General features: G+C 39.8%; 1 protein-coding gene across 5 annotated transcripts in view; it reads right to left on the reverse strand.

Annotated features, from left to right (window-relative positions):
• BTD (biotinidase) overlaps nt 1–17,544 on the reverse strand; it is a 32,794-nt gene that overhangs the window by 13,830 nt on the left and 1,420 nt on the right. For 2 of the 5 annotated variants that reach the window (XM_012664161.1, XM_012664144.1), the window contains exon 2: nt 4,160–4,384. The exons of 1 other annotated variant lie outside the window; for it this stretch is intronic. The gene's annotated coding sequence lies outside the window, so the exon portion shown is untranslated. Of the gene's footprint in view, nt 1–4,159; nt 4,385–9,102; nt 9,122–14,085; nt 14,105–17,544 lie in introns of those variants that run through there. 2 more of the 5 variants (XM_012664174.1, XM_012664168.1) reach the window with 2 other exon arrangements.

A 17,544-nucleotide genomic window follows, 5' to 3' on the forward strand; every position in this document is an offset into this window, starting at 1 on the left:
CTTGAGCCCAGGAGTTTGAGGTTGCTGTGAGCTAGGCTGATGCCACAGCACTCTAGCCAGGGTAACAGAGTGAGACTCTGTCTCGGAAAAAAAAAAAAACCAAAGTAACTCTTCCAAGGGAGATTCTGGGTAATTAGACCCGAGCAGGGGTTCTCAATGTAAGCCAGCCATCAGAACCACCTGGAGAGCTGGACCACATAGATCCCTGGATCCCAAACCCAGTTTTGATTCAGTAGATCTGGGATAGGGACTGAGAATCTGCATTAATAACAAATTCTCAGATGATGCTGATGTTCCTGGTCTGGGTCACACTGGAGAACCACTGGACTAGAGGATAAAAGCATGCATATCCTATTTTCTGACTCCTATCTTTCCCTCACATCAAAGAAATATATGAAGACACACCTTTACTTCTCAGGTGTGTCTCCAGTAAGGCTGATTGAACTTGGGCAGATTTCAAAGTGTTTCTACCACATTTAGTGAAAAAAAAGCAGCAAAGAAAGTATTTAAACACTAAAACTAGAGGGAAAGGCCTGCTCCAAAATAATTTGATCCAGGTCTGTTAGAGGACTCAGTGCTTGTTTTAGCCATGATAAGAACACCATTGAAGAACCAGGTTGTTACTGGTTTTCATTTGTTTAAATAAAGTTCCTGATTTTAAAAAACAAAACGGGGGCAATATAGCAAGAGTAGATAATCTGAAAAGTCTTCCAACTATATTCTGCAAAAATCTAACAGATTATTCTCAAATGCACATCTGAGTTTGCAGGGTAATTAAGGAAAATCTTGGGGGGTGAAAATGAATCATGAGAAAGTAAGTCTCATTGATCAGAGACCTTGACCAGGCAGAAAGGAAAATCCACATAGAAAAGGCTTTTCCACTATCAGTCAGTTCTGGGGAAGAAGAATGGTGGGGGAACTTCTAGCTACTCTGCTCTTTTGGAATGTTTATGGCTTCCAAAAGCCATCACCAAATTCTCTGAAATGAGCCTCAGTGGGCGTCAGCAGGGCATTGTTTTGAAAAGTATTTGGGAAATGTCTCCTCCATTTCCTTGTTGGACTACCTCAAATTAAAGTCAGCAGAAGAACCACCTTCTAGATAATGAGGACCTGAAGGCTGGACATCCAGGAGGAAAAGAACCAGTGCCTAGGAAATATGATGTCCTAGAACCACATGTCAACATTTTCAGGGACAATGTGCTCAGAAATGAGGGCAAAGTAAAGTCGCTTTGTGATTATTAATCGTATGGTGGACACAGTGTAAGTGTATGGTGGATGCAACCTCTCTAAGTGTATGGCGGACGCAGCTTCACTACTTTGAGTCCCATCACCCTTGTACTCTTACCTGCCAGCACTCAACAGTGAAACACGGAGCTGAAGCTGCCCAGGATGCAGGCAGTAGAGAACCATGCATTGGGTAACAGAGCCAGGGAACCATGTTCTCCAAATCAAAAGAACAATCCCTAATCGGATAGTCTAGAAACACCGCGACTGAATGATAGTAAGAATTGTAAAAGAAACAATTTTTAAAAAAGCTAAAGTAAACCATAGGACTAGAAATAACATGCCAAAGGCCACACCCTTTCCTGTGGAGAGCCCAAGAGGTAAGTATTTGGGAGAGGCATAGTGCAGATTACCGAGAAAGAAACAAAAAGCAGGCCAGCGAGTGCTGATGCTGTCAGTTTCTGAGCACACGTGGAGGATGCTCTTGACACAAGCACAGTGGAAGACGTGGTGACTCACAGCATGCTGCAGGTACTCAGGTCTTTGGTTAGAGAGTAGTGCACAGTTAAGAATGACAGTGACCCTTCCAGATCTATTCACAAACTTGGCAGTCTTCTTCAAGCATGGCATGGTAGATGTGTAGAGAAATGGTTAGTATCTCCACTCTTGCGCCTCTCTTCCTAGAGGCATTAAGCATTTTTCTTTACTTCTGCTTTGGTTAAATCAGTAATTACTTGTGTGCCTTTCTTCTTCTGGCAAAGAAAGGTCCCAGCTCAGCCATAGCTGCATCCTGGTTCTAACACAAGTCCCATTGCCCAATGCCAACCAGGCTCTCAATGGGGCAGACATCTGACTGGCTTCCCTAGTGCTACAGCTTTACCTGGCATGCAGGTCTAAGGCTTCCAGACCTGGGCTCCCTAGGGTCGCGGGAGTATGGGGTTGGGTAGGGGATTTAGTCTTCCACAAGAGTTTTAAGTGCTACATTCCTCAGCACTAGAGGGAAAACAGAGGGGGATATTCTAGCTTCTTTTGGGGAAGTGGTTACTCTTAAACTAGAAGGGGAGTACTATCCAGAGCGAGGATTTCAACCAAAACTGTCCAAAAGCCCACACTCTTTTTATGCCACCACACTCAAAATCATGGGGGAGACGGTGGATCGAATGAGTGATATTGGGATGAATGAGTAACAATTTGGAAATAATTTTAAATACCTTAGGCCATACACAAAAATAAACTCAAAATCATCTGAATGTTAGGAAAACTAGCATAAATTAGAATTAGTTATCAGATACTTGACGAAACAATTTTCTAAAATTTGAAGCAGTTAAAATAATGGAAGAAACAGGACAGGTGCAGTGGCTCACGCCTGTAATCCTAACACTCTGGGAGGCCGAGGCTGGAGGATCACTTGAGGCCAGGAGTTCAAGACCAGCCTGAGCAAGAGCAAGACCCTGTCTCTACTAAAAATAGAAAAAATTAGCTGGGCGCAGTAGCACACACCTGTAGTCCCAGCTGCTCAGGAGGCTGAGGCAGGAGGATCATTTGAGCCCAGGAGTTTGAGGCCACAGGGAGCTACAATGATGCCACTGCACTCTGGCCATGGAGACAGAGCGAGATTTTGTCTCCAAAAAAAAAGAAAAAGAAAAAAAACAGATTGACAAATTAAAATTTGCACGCAAAATATAAACATCAAGACACCACTTATAAATAGGCAATGAACAAGAACAGATTTTAACAAGAAGAAAACAAATCATAAACAAACACTTTCGAAGACTTTAAACTTATGTACAAAATACAAATTAAAAATTGTACTATTTGGCCAGGCACAGTGGCTCGCACTTATAATCCTAGCACTTTAGGAGGCTGAGGCTGGAGGACTGCCTGAGGCCAGGAGTTTGAGGTTGCAGTGAACTATGGTGACGTCACTGCACTCTAGCATGGGCAACAGAGTGAGACCCTGTCTCAAAAAAACAAAAAACAAAAAACTGGTACTATTAAAAATACTAAAAAAAAATTTTAAAAAATTATAAAAAAATTAAGGGGTAAAGTAGTAAAGTGATAATAAATAGCAATATCTTACTGGTATAAACAAGTTTGAAATTTTACATTATGAGTCATAAACAGTCTACCTCTGGAATTTTATCTTATTTAATAGAAAGTCATTCTAAACAAGGAAAAAAGGTATCAGTTGAAGTAATAGCATACCATGGAAGTAAAGAAAATAGGCTTTTGAGTTTCAACACGTCTCAGTTGAAATCCTAGTGCTGATACTCATTAATTATATGACCTTGTTATATTTAACATAACTAAGCTTCAATTCCTTCATCAATAAGTTGAAATAAAAATATCTGCTGTAAAATGCCTAGTGTTCAATAGGTTGAAACTAGCTGAAATTGAAGGATGAACCCCAACAGAGAAAAACTAGAAACAAACAATACCCAATAGGAAGAAAGTTAGGAAAATTAATGTATATCAGCCAGGTAGAATATTAAGCAAAAAACTATAGAGATAATTATGGAGTCTTTGAAAATGAAATATGCTTAAGATATGCTAAACAAATATATTATGAAAAATTTTCTATGTTTACTATAATAGCTAAGTAAAATACGTATGCATGTGAACAAAGACTGAAAAAGATTGTGAATAAATGAAAACATGCAAGCCATTTTTATGGGGATTTAAAATGCTTTCTTAAATGTTACACAGTTTTTCTAATAAATGAAAACCATAAGGAAAAAATAAATAAAGAGCTGACTTCAGGTTTCCAGCCTGGCATGTGGGGAGCTTGTAAGTTGCCACTCCATTCTAACAAGTAAAAAGCTAAACAAACTGAAAACCAACAACTCTTCTTAGATATGTCAGAAAATTGAGGTCACGGGCAAACTTCTGCCCCCGGTATTAGAGGCACAGGCGGATAGAGAGAATCACAACTTACCAGAGCAGAAACCCACAAGTAGAACCTCCACAGGAACCAGCACCAGGTAGGAACACCTAAAATGTAACTGCTGAAGTGCTGGAGGCTCAGCAGGGACAAGTCTGTAAGTTTAAAACTCCAGTCTCAGATGGGCGCACCCACACTTTTGTGAGTTTTACCTCTAGGAGCTGTACCAGGTTCTCACAAGGAAGACTGGGAAAAATCCCATCATGCTTCTGGCAGAGGCTGCGGAAAAGTAAACAAAGTATTCTTCAGCAGGCCTGACCTCCAGAGAAAGGATTTTACCAGAGCCTAGCCTATTGGGGTTTTATTAGAACTCAACTGACCTGAGGGAAGGGAAATACCCAACTCTAGGCCCCTCTCGCCATTCAGTTCTACCTGGTGGGCATGGGGGCTGAGAAGCACTTGTAAAGTTCACAGTCCCGAGGCACAGGTTCCCTAAAAGACTGAGACCCAATCATAAGACTATAGAACACGTCCCCTCCCACCGCTCCTCACCACGCATCACTAAATGCCTATTTAATGCAGTTCCTTTACCCAGTACGTCATGTCTAGCTTTCAACAAAAAATTACAAGGCACATTAAAAAGTAAAAAAATACAGTGTGAAGAGGGAGTAAACCTCACAACCAGAGTCAGATATGGCAGGGATGTTGGAATTATCAGACCAGCAATTTAAAATAACTATGATGAACATGCCAAGGGCTCTACTGGAAAAAAAGAGACAATGTGCAAGAATAGATGGGTAATGTAAGCAAAGAGATGGAAATTCTAAGAAAAAATCAAAAAGAAATGCTTGAGATAAAAAACACTAACACAGGCCGGGTGTGGTGGCTCACGCCTGTAATCTTAGCACTCTGGGAGGCCCAGGCAGGAGGATCTCTTGAGCTCAGGAGTTCGAGACCAGCCTAAGCAAGAGCGAGATCCTGTCTCTACAAAAAATAGAAAAATTAGCCAGGTGTGGTAGCTCTCACCTGTCAAGAGAATGAAAAGACAAGCTATAGGCTGGGAGAAAATATTTGCAAAAGGCATATCAGATGAACGAATGTTATCCAAAATATACAAAGACTCCGAAAAGTCAACAATAAGGAAAAGAATAACCTAATTAAAAAATAGGCAGAAGATCTGAACAGACATTTCAACAAAGAAGATACACAAATGGCAAATAAACTTATTAAAAGATGCTCCACATCCCGTGTCATTAGAGAATTGCAAATTAAAACAACTAGATACCACCACACACATATTAGGAAGGCTAAAAAATCCAAAACACTGACAAGACCAAATGCTGTTGAGGATGTAGAGCAACAGGAACTCTCATTCATTGCTGGTGGGAATGCAAAATGGCACAGCTCCTCTGGAAGATGGTTTGGCAGTTTCTTACAAAACTAAACATACTCTTATCATATGATCCAGCAACCACATTCCTTGTATTTACCCAAAGAAGTTGAAAACTTATGTCTTTGTAAAAGCCTGTACATGGATATTTATAACAGCTTTATTCATAATTGACAAAATTTGTAAATAACTGAGATATCCCTTCATTAGGTGAATAGATTAATAAACTGTGACATATCCAGACAATGTGATGTTATTTGGCACTAAAAAGAAATGAGCTATCAAGCCATGAAAAGACAGGGAGGAACCTTAAGATGCATATTATTAAATGGAAGAAACCGAACTGAAAAGGCTACATACTGTATGATTCCAACTACATGACATTCTGGAAAATGCAAAATTACAGAAACAGTAAAAAGATCAGTGGTTTCCAGGAGTTAGGGGGGAGGGAAGGATAACAGGCAGAGCACAGAGGATTTTTAGGGCAGTGAAACTATTCATATGATACTGTAATGGTAGATATATGTCATTATACATTTGTCAAAATCCATCAAATGTACAACACCTGTACACCAAAGGTGAATCCTAATATAAACTATGGACTTTGGGTGATAATGATATGTCAATGCAGGCTTATCAATTGTAATAAATGTACTACTCTGTGCCGAGATATTGATAATCTGGGAGACTATGCATGTGTTGGGGCAAGGAGTATATGGGAACTCTCTGTACATTCTACTCAATTTTACTGTGAACTTAAAACTTCTTTAAAAAATAAAGTATTTTAAAAATAAAAACTAAAAACAAATAAATAATTGAGAACCAGAGTGGTGAGGTGTCACTGGGACATTTCACAATCTTTATATCTGAGGGAGTTAGACTTTAATGACCATACAGGGCAGCAGACAAGATCTTGAGGTTGGAGTGAGATCGGTGCATGTAGCTAGAACCCTTAAAAAGCTATTCCCTCTTTGAAAGATAGGCAAAAATAAACAAATACCTTCCTGTCTGCTAAAGTAACTGTCTGACACAGAAACCTGTGCCTGTAATCCTAGCTCTCTGGGAGGCCGAGGCGGGAGGATTGTTTGAGCTCAGGAGTTCGAAATCAGCCTGAGCAAGAGCGAGACCCCATCTCTACTAAAATTAGAAAGAAATTAATTGGAAAATTAAAAATATATACAAAAATTAGCCGGCCATGGTGGCGCATGCCTGTAGTCCCAGCTACTCGGGAGGCTGAGGCAGGAGGATCGCTCGAGCCCAGGAGTCTGAGGTTGCTGTGAGCTAGGCTGACGCCACGGCACTCTAGCCCGGGCAACACAGTGAGACTCTGTCTCAAAAAAAAAAGAAACCTGTATATCTCATCTTGGGCAGTAAGTAGGGGGAAAAAAAGTAGCCCTTGAAAAATCATGACCAAAGCTTTTTCCTTATGTGGGTTCAGGATTCAAATTCTCACAACATACATGACCCTGGTAACCCCAAGCCAAGAAATGAGCACAGTGGTCTTGAGATGTTAACAGTCCTGAGATTCCCGGAAAAGCCAATTTACATCCTCCCTAAAGGAACTCTTCTCCAAGCCAGGCCACTCACGAGCCTCACAAGTAGAGCCCAAATAAATATGAACTCACAATTCAAAATTACCGAACACACAAGGAACAAACTATCATGCAAGAAAGTCAAAAGAACACAGCAAAATAAGGCCCCCAACAACTTCAGATGACAGTATTACTAGTGCAAATTATCAAATATGTACATTGAAGATGATTAAAGAAGTACCCGGTGGAATCTAACACAGGTAAAAGAATAAGATACTGTCAAACGAAACCAGATGGAGAGATTTTGTGGCACGGGAGTTAGAGCTGAAAAAGAAAATTGCTTAGAATGTACCACAGAGATGACAAAAATGGAAAAAGAGGTTAAGAGACATAAAAGACATATACAATGTTCCATCACATTTCTGATTGGAATTTCAGAAGGAAAAAATACAAAAAATGACACATATTTGAAAGAATAAAAGCTGAGAATTTTATCAGTGAAATACAGAAATCCATAGGTTTAGGATAACCAAAAAGAAATCTAGACACAACATAAAGAAACTTCAGCACTCCAAACACTAAAAAAAAAAAAAAATCTTCAAAGCAACCAGAGTAAAAAGAGATTACCTTTAAAGATAAGGTAATCTGAATAACAGCAGACTTCTCAAGAGCAACCATAGAAATAAGAAGATGATACCTTCAATGTGTGGAAAGAAAATAACTAAACCCGGAATGGCTTAGTTCACCTCCCACATAAACCTGCAAATAAACAGTAAAGGAAAAACTCACTCAAAAATGAGTAAATAAAAATCTCAGGATATTTTGAAAGAGACTATAAGAAAAGAAAGCAAAGATTACTCATCAGAAAATTGCCACAAAGCAAATAAAAATTGTGACAAAGCATTCTGCAATGAATGAAAAGAATAACAATTGCTTCTATAAAACAAAAGCACAAAGTAGACAAGGGACAAAAGAATTAAAAGAAGAAAGAGAAGGAGGAGGAGGAAGGAGACAGAGAGGGGTAAGAGGGGGAAGATGAGAGGAAGGGGAAGTGGGGAGAAGGGAGAGGGGTAGAGGGAAGAGAAATGAAAAGTTCTGAGGCAAGGCTCAGGAAAGAAGGAGAAAAAAATAAAACCATCAAAGAAATTAAGGTAAATATGGAAGCAGCACAAAGAGATGAGATGATGCTGTAAATAAGTGAGTAACATGGATGGAAATACAGAATTGAAAAGGAGTCTAGCGAAAATGACAGATATGGAGGCTAGGTGAACGAGATGCAACATACACATAACTGCAAAATCCATAAAAGAAAAGGGAAATAATGTGCTGTGGACACACCCTAAGGTGATTCCTTACATAATTCTTGTTCCTTGAGTGCAGGGGGAAACTGTGTTTTGCTTCTAGACAATAGAGTATGGCAAAGGTAAAGGGATTTCCATATGTAATTAAGGTCCCAAACCAGTTAATTTTGTTACTCAAAAGAGATTATACCAGGTGGGCCTGACTTAATAAGGTAAAAGCCTTTAAAAGAAGAACTGAGGTGCTCCCTAAATTCAGACACATTCTCTCCTGCTGTCCTTAAAGAAGTGAGCCACTGTGAATTCTACAGCTGCAAGGAAACCAATTCTTCCAACAATCTATTGGCCTTGGAAGAGAACTCAGCCTCAGATGACACTGTGGGTCTACCCGACACCTTCAGTGTAGCCTTGTGAGATTCTGGGCAGAGGATCCAGTGAAGCCATGCTCGCTCAGACTCCTGACCCACAGAAACTCTGAGGTAATAAATAGGTCTTATGTTAAGCTGCTACATGAATGGTAATTTTTTATACAACAATAAATAATATATAATGGAACAGAAAAAATATTTAAAGATGTAACTGAAGAAAACTCACCAGAAATAAAAGCAGATTTGAATTTGTAGATTGAAAGGACACAGCAAAATTCAAGAAAGAAACAAACAGAATGTCAACACCAGCAGGTAGCCTAGTATCTGATCTTCAAACGTAAAGTAAGTTAAGAATCACTAGGGAAGCCAAATAATAAGATCAAGGGAGGCCAGGCGCGGTGGCTCACACCTGTAATTCCAGCACTTTGGGAAGCTGAGGTGGGAGGATCACTTAAGGCCAGGAGTTGGAGATCAGCCTGGGCAGCATAATCAGACCCTGTCTCTAAAATTAAAAAAAAAAAGATCAAGGGCATTTATAAAGGCAAAAAATCAGGCTGTCCTCAGACTTTACCACAATAACACCAATGCTAGTAAAAGCCTAAAGAATCCTTTTGGAAAAGAAAACATAAACCAGAAATTTTATACTATGCCAAGCTATGGTTGAAGTATAAAAATAACATATAATAGGTTTGAAAATGCAAGAACTCAGGCAATATTATTCTCATCAGCTTCATAAGCCTTTCTTAAAAAAATGCATACGGTATAAACTTCTGCCAACCAAAAGGGTGAATGGAAAAACTATGGCAAGAGCCTCGAATATAAAGCAAATATGAGGATTATGTTTGTAGAACACAGTGAAAATGTTATAAACTCTGGGAATTTGTAAAAGGTCATGAGAGTGAGGGAAAATGTAGTGTTGTGCTCAAGAAAACAGAAGGGGCCGGGTGCTGTGGCTCAGGCCTGTAATCCTAACACTGGGAGGCTGAGGCAGGAGGATCGCTTGAGCTCAGGAGTTCGAGATCAGCCTGAGCAAGAGCGAGACCCTGTCTCTACTAAAAGTAGAAAAATTAGCCAGGCATTGTGGCTCAGGCGCTGAGACAGGAGGATTGCTTGAGCCCAGGAGTTTGAGGTTGTAGTAAGCTATGATGACGCCACTACACTCTACCCAGGGTGACTGAGTGAGACTCTGTCCCCCCCCAAAAATAAATAAATAATACACACACACACACACACACACACCCCTTTTTTTAAGAAAAAAATAAAACAGAAGGAAATGAAATAAAAGGAAATTAAATTAGAAAACAGAAAAACAATAGAATAAATACGTCCAAGAGGTTGTTCTTTGGGGGGGAAAAAAATATAGACAAATCAGCAGCTAACCTAATTAAGAAATAAAATGGAAACAAATATATAAAAAAAGTAATAATAAAGAAATATCTGCAGATGCAGAAGAAATTTTTAAAAAATTAATAATCTCATTCAATTCTATATTGATAAATTTGAAAATTTAGATAAAATGGATAATTTCCTAGAAAAAATGTACCTTACCAAAATTTTGGATAAAAGACAAAACTGAACCAAGCCAACAATCACAGAAGGAACAGTTATCAGGGCTGGGTTCAGTGGCTCACGCCTGTAATCCCAGCACTCTAGGAGGCTGAGGTGGGAGGAGCACTTGAGGCCAAGAGTTTGAGACCAGCCTGGGCAACATAGTGAGACCCTGTCTCTACAAAAAAATTAAAAAATTAGCTGGGCATGGTGGCATGCATCTGTAGTCCCAGCTACTCAGGAGGCTGAGGCAGGAGGATTGTTTGAGCCCAGGAATTCGAGGCTGCAGCGAGCTGTGATCATGCCACTGCACTAAAGCCTGGGAAACACGGCAAGACCTTGTCTCTAAAAAAAAAAATAGTTATCAAACAACTATTCCCCCTCATCTTCCACCCTCAAAACAGGCCCAGATCGTTTCTAGAGGAATTCTTTCTAACTATAAAGGAGGAAATAATCCCAATGCTACCCAATGTGTCCCAGAATATAGTAAAAGAAGACATTTTTTTTCTTATGAAGTGAGAAAATTCTGATCACAAAACCTGACAAAGGTGGGAGCTCCACAATGTCACTAGGACTCAGGATCCTTCTCTTTTTGTGCCTCACTCCTTAGCACGTAGCTTCCATCTTCAGAGTCACCTTGTGATTGCAAAATGATTGCTACAACTCCAGTTACCACGCTGTACAGAAGAAGAGTTGGAGGGTACCTGCCAGCTTCGTCACCTTGCCAAAAGCCTTGCCCAGTAACTTCCATTTAAGTTCATTTGGCCCACATGGGGACCATGACCACTCCTAGCTACAAAGAAGACTGGGCGATGTAAGCTGCATTAACATCTGGAATCAAGATTGTGTCAGATAAAAGACAGGAGGCCAAGTTAAATTTAAATTTCAGATAAATAAATATGTTAGAACATACTTATACTAAAAAAATAATTCATTATTCATCTGAAATTCAAATTTAACTAAGAGACTTGGGTGTCTTGTTTTTTTTCCCCCCCTAAATCTGACAATCCTTTTGTAATCAACCTGCTGCCATTATGTGAAGAAGCCCGGGTAGCCTGCTGAATGACCGGAGATACTTGGCTCAGTGGCAACATGCCCGCTATACTAGTGGACAACCAGTCAACCTCCAGCGGCAGAGTGACCTAGCTGACTGGCAACTGACTACAGACACATGGTGAGCCCAGCTATGCATAGCCTTAGAGGAACATAAGTTAAATAAATGGTGGTTGTCTTAAGCCACTAAGTTTTGGGGTAGTTAATTATACTGCAAATCTAATTGATACAGATACTATATGGGAAAAAACTGGATTCCTACCTCCCATCACATACAAAAGTCAATTCCAGGTAGACTTAAATATAAAATATAAAAATAAAATTTTAAACTTTTTGATAAGAAAAAATCTTCATAACCTCAGGTTAGAAAGTTTCCTTAAGATACAAAAAATATAACATGTAAAGGAAAATAATTGTCAAATGTAACTACAAAATAACCCCTTTACACCTCAAAAGTAACAAGGAACGATGTTAAAAGACAAAGAATTAGCATTCAGAACATATAAAGAATGTTTACAAATCAAAAAGAAAAATAATCCAATAAAGAAATGGGCAACAGATGTAAACAGGTAATTCACAGAGAAAGAAACCCCCATCCCCTACACACACACACACACACACACACACACACACAAACACAAATATAACTTAACTTTATTTGTAATCAGGGAAATGAAAATGAAAAGCCATTTCACATCATTGAATTGGCAAAAATTTTTAAAGCTCCACAATTAAGCATATGGAGAAAAGAAAGTTCTCATACACGAATGTTGGGAATATAAATTGGTACAATGACTTTGGCAAACTCTCCCAAACCTGGTGATGTCCTCCCCCACCCGTCAAACACATATGTGGAAACTCTCACACATATGCACAAGAAGCAGCCATGGAAAAGTGTTCACAGCACACTGTTTATACAATGAAAGGGTAAAAATGACCAAAATGTCCATCACCTAAAGAATAAATAGCATGGGAATTATAAACATCAAATTCAAAATATTGGTTACCTCTGTGGGATAGGGAAGGAGGTGTGCGGGGGAAGGGACACACAGGGGGCTTCACTGTATTTGTAATGTTGTATTTCTCAAGCTAGAGGCCAAGTGCATGGGTGTGTATCAGTCTCAGATCCTATTCATGTGTCTGAAAGATGTCATAAATGTTAAATGTGTATTTAAAAAAGCAAAAACAATAAACTGCTAAGCTCCAAAGAGGAACTCAAAGGTTATGATGCAAAAAGTTGTTTAAGGGCTTAGGTTCTTCATCACGAAGATGTCCCTCACCTGGGGTTACAATCCCAGTTCAACCCCACACTCAGAGATTCTGCCTCAGAGATGAGTCTTTGTTTTGCTGACATAGAGAATAGATTAAAATCAAAACAAAGCAATAAGGTATAATTTAAAAGCTAAAAAGCAAAGGGCTGTAATGAATGCTAATGGAAAAACAAGAGAAATAAGTGAAAACAGGAAACATTTCACTACTGGTACCATATTTCATGGCTGTCCTCCTACCACGTGGCCACCCAAGTGTCGAGTTCCATCATACTGAGAAATAATATATTATGATTTCTAAGCCGTTTGAGATAAATCTCTTAAGTCCTCATAGCACAACATACAGTTGTCATCATTTCCTCGTGCATTTTACACAAGTAAACATCTTTGTCAAGGATGTAATGATTGCTGATGTGAAACTATCCCAAATTTGCTTAAAAAAACAAACTCGCAATGGATGAACACAAAGCCAAGACAGGGAAACAATGCTCCTTCAGTTTTCTTCCCTCAGCATTCCCTGTTCCAGTTCCACGTCTCCCTTGGAAATACCCAGCAAAGGCAAAGGGCTTGCCAGCCCAAGCCAAAGGCAGGAATCCAACCTTTCTCTAGGACACAGTGTACCTGGGAAAAATCTGTCAACAGGCACTGGGAATGTTTATTATCAAGCTTTTTGTTATTGAGTTACTTTCAATATCATTCCCTAGCTCTATAATAAAGTTGCTTTTCAATGGTCCTGCTTCAAGCCTATCACAGAACTTTGGTACTTTGAAGTCCACAAACTTAATAAGAAGCAAACAGAATCAATTTAACCCATTTTATTCCAAGAACCATTTCATTACATTATTTTATTTCCTGCTCTATGTTGACATATTTTCTAAAGCATGTTTCCTGCTGTACAATTTTCAGTGTTGCTTTTAAAAATAGTGTTCTAGACGGATTTCCTTTTTTGCTATTGCTTCTGCCTTTTTCTTTGTTTTTAAGATATTCAGTTTCAGTTTTCTCTTTTATTTTAGCCAATTTCACTTTTAGCTATTCTATAACATACTCATTTCTTCACTTGATAACCAAACATTTCACATTCTGATAAGACATGTTTGTAATAATATTTATCACAGGTTCAGCTAGAGTTATGCTTTTAAATAATCACAAGGATTCTTAGTGTCCTTGTTAGTTGACTGAAATTAAAATGTACTATTGATAAGGAAAACCCCCATCTGTTACTTGGCACATTAACCACCTGACACCCTACCCCCCAGAACACCACGACTTAATAAAAGTGGGAAAAATCAGGTAGACGGCGCTCAGAATTTGGTAGCGCGGCCACTCTGAGCCCGCCGGCCAATAAACTTTTGATTCTCCAACTCTCCATGTGCCGCTCGGTTTGTCCTCAGGACCACTTGCTGTAACACTTGCTGTAACACTATCCCAATTTCAGGGATTTAGGAGTTACTGCCTGCAGAAGCTTCAGCATTTAGAGAGTATATTTTCTCCAGGCACTATATTTGCAACTCTTACTAAATTACCTGGTTGACTGGATATCTTCTTCACTTAGATGTAAGAAAAGTGACAAATTGCTCTTTCTCATAATCTCAAATCCGGAACTCACAAATAGAGTAATTGGTAAACAGACTCTTTGATGACTGGCTCTGTTCTTTGGAAAGCATGTTATCAATACTTCAGCATTTTCTTTAAAAAAAAAAAGGTTAGGCCGGGCGCGGTGGCTCACGCCTGTAATCCTAGCACTCTGGGAGGCCGAGGCGGGCGGATTGTTTGAGCTCAGGAGTTCGAAACCACCCTGAGCAAGAGCGAGACCCCGTCTCTACTAAAAATAGAAAGAAATTAATCGGACAACTAAAAATATATAGAAAAAATTAGCTGGGCATGGTGGCGCATGCCTGTAGTCCCAGCTACTCAGGAGGCTGAGGCAAAAGGATTGCTTGAGCCCAGGAGTTCGAGGTTGCTGTGAGCTAGGATGACGCCACGGCATTCTAGCCTGGGCAACAAAGTGAGACTGTCTCAAAAAAAAAAAAAAAGGTTAGATTTGTTCCTCTTGTGACCTTGTCCCATCAATAAATAAATAAACAAAACAAATTGTAATAGAATATTCAACAAATAAAATTCTATGTCTATTGTCAATGAAAGTAATAAAGAATATGGTTAGTGCTTAAGAATTCTGTACAAAGGGGCTTGAATAAATTACAAAAGAATCCTGGGATCCTGTAATTACAATTTGATTGAAAAGGAGTTGCTCTTTGGCCCTGCTAATCCAGGGCCCAGTCACTCCTGCTGAATCATCAAAGCCAAGTTAACCTCTAACTGAAAGGTATAAAGGTGGAAGCGAGTTTAAACAATTTCAATTTTTCTCTTTGCTAAATGACAGAATCCAGCCAGTTGAGAATTTATCCTTTTGTAAAACCAGTTAATCTGCATTCCGGGAATTTATTCCAATTCACAGTTCAGTTTTCACTGCACTTCATACTGAATGATTCTGTCAGTGATTCTTCTGACACAGAAGTAGACCCAAGGCCTGGTGAACTGACAGGGTGTCCTAAAAGTCACCATAGATAGGGAAAATGGGAAATTGTACCTAACTATACCTTTACTTACAAAATATTCATTACAAAATTTTACAAAATTTTTCCTTTGTATGGAGACTGCAAAGATTATTATCAATACAGCTTGTGCTATTAATGTCAAACCAGCCTTGAACCTGTAAACCCAAATTAATCAACAGTATTACTTTGGTAACAGTTAGGCAATCATACATTTAATTATTAACTCATGCTTCCAGCTGGGGTTCTCAACTCAAGGCTGAGATAAAAATCAGATAGCAACTTTAAAAAAATACAGGTGCCTAACTTGCCCTAAGATACTGATTCAGAGGTCTGGAGTAGGGCCCAAGGAGTTGTATTTTGAAAAAGCTTTTACAGTGATTCTGCAATAGGGGCAGAGGCTGTCACACAGGTACTGATATAAACAGTAAGATTATATGTTTCACAAACAGAGACAGGAGGCACTGTGCCAAGGATTATTCAAAACATACAAAGAACATTTGCATCTTTCTGGAATGTCAATTTTCTTGACAAACAGTTTAAAATGTCATTTTTATTTTGGGTGGTGGTTACATAGGTATACAAAACTGTCAAAACTCATCTAACTGGTATTCAAGATCTGTGCATTTATTTAATTGTATGTTTATTATACCTCAATAAGTAAAGTGCTATTTTTATTTTTTATTTTTTTTTTGCAAATGATTAAATATCACTTTCTTTCCATTTATCGCATGATCCAAGTGATGGCCTATCCATCAGCTCATCTGCGATGTTTAGCTACAGCGTTTCGCATACATTATTCCCTGCTTATAGCGTTCTTTTACTAAGAGAAATAACTTAATTCTGCCTCTTGACAGCAGAGAAATTAAATGGTGAGGCATAAAGATGAGTGTTTCTCTGAAAAACAAAACACCAACTGCAGATCTATAGCATCAAGCCAGCAGTATGTCACCCCAAACCAAGATATACAAGGACAAGCTGCTGGAAAACCCTCTCACTTCAGAAAGCTGAAAAATCTTCTGACCTCAAGTACAATTTGCCAAGTGGTACAACCACTTTGCAGAGCAATTTGACAACATAGAAAGTCAAAGACACAAATACCCAGGGATGCGGGGATTGTGCAGACTCCAAACCTTTGGCAGTACATTTTCAACTGCAATTGGCACTAGTGGATGGACTTTGCATGGCTCTCAGAACACACATGAGACTGCACACACACACACACACACACACACACGCGCGCGCGCATGCACACACATGCAAATCTTTGCATCCATGTGAGGTGGACAGCAATGCCCACTTACAGTGTTGTCCTGGGGCTAGGTGAACACTCCCTAAAGTCCACAGCCATCTGGCCTTCCTGTTCACCCCACTGAATATCACATAGATCCATTACATTGATGCATCATTCTCACCGGACAGAATGAGCAACAGGTGATGAGTGTCCTGCAGGCCTTGGAAAGACCCATGTGCTCCAGGGCGTGGGAAGATTTAGGGACCTGCACTTCAGGTCTCTGACTTCAATGGCAACTTGCTGCCTCCAATACCACAAGGAAGGAAGCACATTGTCTGCTGGGTTTGAGGGGTTCTAGGGGAAACCCATTTCACACCCAGGAACACTGCGCCAGCCCACATCACCACGTGACATGCAAGGCTGCCAGCTTTGAGTGGGGCCAACCACAGGAGAGGACACCTTGACCAATGGCTGCACCTGCTGCCCTCTGGACCCACCCCACGTGTCTGCATTCCAGCGCCTGCTCCCAGATCATGCCTGAGCACGGTGCTAACACAAGCCTCTTTCTGTGAGCAATGGACTCTCTAGCTGAGAACTTTGGCTTGAAGATTCCCATTCACCTGGCTGAGATGCCCTCTGCCCCATCCCCTGTCCCGCCTCCCCTCCTTCCAGAGGTGTCAGCTCTCATCCCACTCTGACGTCTCCCTCTCCTGCAGCCCCTCCTACTTATCCCTCATGGCTCTTTCTCCCCACAGAGCTCTCATAGTTCTTATCCTTTCTTGTCCTCAACTTCAGGAAGAACCCAAACTAATATGCTTGGTTTAAAATGTACCAGGCTCACTCTGACATCTCAGTAAGGTGACGACGATGGCGTGGAGTTTGTATTCAATTCTTCCAAGACTTTGAAGAAGGGGATACGTTGTTCTGCATGGTGCTCAGACAAATAATAATATTTTCCAACAGTTAATAAGCATTTATTTTTGCCGGACAATCTTTTAGGTACTTTGCATTATCATTTCGTCTCATGCTCACATCTACTTTGTGAAACAGTAATCATAGGATCCCTCACCTCACAGCAGAAATAAATGAGGCGTGAAGTGTTTTGGTATCACTCTCCACGGTACACAGCTAATAAAATATAGAGGTAACCACAAATCCTTCTTGCTGTTGTAACTCTATTATAATAAAACAAATCC

The sequence above is a fragment of the Propithecus coquereli genome, unplaced genomic scaffold (assembly GCF_000956105.1).
Source record: "Propithecus coquereli isolate 6110/MARCELLA unplaced genomic scaffold, Pcoq_1.0 Scaffold12, whole genome shotgun sequence".
Taxonomy (NCBI): Eukaryota; Metazoa; Chordata; class Mammalia; order Primates; family Indriidae; genus Propithecus; species Propithecus coquereli.